Below are 2,872 nucleotides of genomic sequence, written 5' to 3'. Positions count from 1 at the left end.
ATATTAAAGTCATTTATTCTATTTGATTTATATTTTTATATGTTGAAAAAATGAACTTTATTTAGTTTTAATTCAAAGAGTTTTGCTTAGGCCCCTACTCATTAAAACGACTCTTCCATAAATGATGGATGTGGTCCATAAGACCATAACACTAAAAACTGCAGAGTGATCTCATAGAAGGAGTCTAGAAGTATCTATTAGTATTTCATATTACACTTAGCTCTATTCATTTACATATCAAATCATTATCAAGTTTTCATTTTTGTTCAAATTAATGGAATCTTACTTATTAGAGATAGAGTAGAGGCTGTATATTGATTTTCTAGAATAATTTTCATTTGTTGCTCCTGTTATTATTAAAATAAAAACCATTAGAAAAGAGAAATAAATTTTTTTCATCATCTCTCGAATTAGAATGATAAGGCTCTTCAGGAACGTAATCCTTTGGTAACCACATGTCCATTCAACCAATTAGACCTACTTGTTTGACCAATAAATATAGATGGATTTTAGATCGTCAATTCTGATACTTTCATTCTTTAATAAGATTTATTTATATCATGTAAATTCGAAATTTTGGAACGTATCAAATAATTGGATTATTTGCACCAAAAGGATCTTTTCTTAGGCCACTCTTTAAATTCTCCTCACATTATCCTAGTGGATTCAAATTTGCCTTTACAATTAATTAGATAATTGTTTCTAATTAAAGATAAAATTTAGCCAATTGTGCTAGCAGGAACAAAATTTAAATAATAGCCTCAATAAAGCCATTTGTGCAAAATCTCCCAACATAAGTTGTTGAAACGGGAGCCGCCCCTCAACTAAATTTCTTATGAGCTTGCAACACTGGTTGATCCATCAGTGTAGGGGTTTAACGGCGCGAGCTAGCCACTTTTTAGTGTTGTAATTTCTTAAAAAAAAAGAAATACTATTGTCACAAAGCTTAAAATGTACAATTGAAATTTCATAATAATATTTTGAAGTTTTATTTGTGGAATTCTCAAACTCCTGGATAAGTTTTTAATTTCAAAAACTAAAAGGTGATTATTCGAGAATTTTATTCTTTGAAGCATTTTGCTACACGCGAGAGGAGCACTCGATGTTAATTGACAGGCGATGAATAATGGGGATCACTAGTCAGGCACAATATCTTTTTTCCATCATGAACAAATAGATTGATGCATCTTTCATATACGATACACACACGTATACCAATAGAGTGAAATAAACTTAAATGGATGATTCGGCCGGTTCGCTTTGAGGCGTAGGAATAATTGTTGACAAAGCGAAAATAAATAATAATAAAAAATTAGATCGTGACGTCTAATCGATGCAGCATAATATCGAACGCTTACGATAGTTTTCAGTCGAATAAGACAAATTAAAATGAAGGCCCCACCTTGCTTTTAGTGAACAGTTTTTGCCTAGTAAAAAAAATATGATTTTTTAAGTAACCAAATTCCTGTTGCTCCATAGATAGTATAATTTTTGCCTCTCCTGACACAAGAAAACACACCAGCACTAGCTCATTCAAGGAGTTTGAAATTCATTACTGGGCTGCGATAGCCTATTATGTTAAAGAAGTTCAGAATATATTATTTAATTATTTTGTGTATCATTTTATTTATATATACGATATTTTTTTCGACACCCTCACATGCACATGGCTACGCCCCTGTTAATAATTAATTATATCACAAAGTCACGCGCTAGTACATTATTATTGTCATGTGATAACGACTAATAAAAGCAATACCAATAAAAATCATGTTTATATAGACTATGAAAAAAAAATAATCTAATCGTCGAATATCTAAACGTGCTCCAAGCTAAGCCATGTTGTTTTCCATCGCATGCAGGAGCAGCCCCTACAATCCTGCAGTCAGATCCACAAACAAAACAATCACTACAACTTTCCCATCTTAATTACTAGAAACTAGGGTTGAGAATCAAATAGTTAAAACAGCTAATGGTGTTGTGTTAAAGAGAGACTAGAAAGGTACTGATGATTATAAGTAGAATTGACAAATTAATTATCCACCTACAATTCACACTGTCCCCACTAGTTGTCATTATGAAATTAGTATAATTATCAACGTTACGTACGTTAAAAAAAGAGAAAAGACTAAGCTATGACCTTAATGAATCTACACCACATGCTTGTTTATTCCTTAGTTGAGTAATTTATAACAAACTTTGAAAGCTCCATATACCAATTCCACTGTGTTTACCCACTTTCTAGACAAGTCTATGCCTGCAAACTTCAACAATATGGTCCCTTTCCTTTTTATTTCCGTGACCACTTATGTTATATTAATTATCTAATCTTTAATATTTCTTCTTTTTGATAAGAGAAAATGAATAGCTTCTTGTTTGATGCAACTTAATTTTCTTTTGGTCCATTGAAAAATACTAAATAATATTATTTTTTTAAAAAACTTTTGGTCCGTTGCAAAAGACTAAGAGTGTGTTTGGTATGAAGGAAAACATTTTCCGGAAAATGTTTTCCTTTTTCTCATGTTTGGTTGGGTTAAATGTTTTGGAAAATGTTTTCCAAATCAACTCATTTTCCTCAAATTTAAGGAAAATGACTTCCCTTCAAAACTTAAGGAAAACATTTTCCAAAACTCTCTTCCAACTTCCAATTAAAAAAAAAATTATTGAAAAAATCAATTTATTTAGTCCCTACCCTCAAACCAGCCCCCCAACCGCCATCCAAAATAAGTTAAAATTAAAGTTTGTTTTTAAATTCAATATTTTTACCCCACCCTCACCCCTACCCCCACCCCCTACCACCACTCCTCCCAAAAAAATATTAAAAGTTGTTTTTAAAAGATATTTCTAATTTCAATTTTTTTTTAACACCCCT

Source organism: Solanum stenotomum, chromosome 3 (genome assembly GCF_019186545.1).
Source record: "Solanum stenotomum isolate F172 chromosome 3, ASM1918654v1, whole genome shotgun sequence".
In the NCBI taxonomy this organism is placed as follows: domain Eukaryota; kingdom Viridiplantae; phylum Streptophyta; class Magnoliopsida; order Solanales; family Solanaceae; genus Solanum; species Solanum stenotomum.
Note: the sequence above shows the minus strand (reverse complement) of the source record.